This window comes from Lepisma saccharinum, chromosome 3 (assembly GCF_977018435.1).
Source record: "Lepisma saccharinum chromosome 3, izLepSacc3.1, whole genome shotgun sequence".
NCBI classification, from domain to species: domain Eukaryota; kingdom Metazoa; phylum Arthropoda; class Insecta; order Zygentoma; family Lepismatidae; genus Lepisma; species Lepisma saccharinum.
Window position 1 is genome coordinate 114,149,825 of NC_139231.1, and position 240 is coordinate 114,150,064.

Here is a 240-nt window from a genome sequence, read left to right on the forward strand (position 1 = left end):
TCGCACAACACTCAAGCAACCTTGTGTTCTGACGTCACGGGAGAAATCTTTTTAATTTTAAGATAGATGCCTACGTTGTCAGGTTAGGATAGCTAGGTTTAGTTCTCTTAGTATAAATAGTAATTTTTCATTCTATTTATGCTAATGTAACCTAACCTAACCTCATACGGATTCTCATCTGACGTCAGGACGAAAGGTTGCTAAAGTGTTGTTCAATAAAGGATACCCTTCGTGCCACAG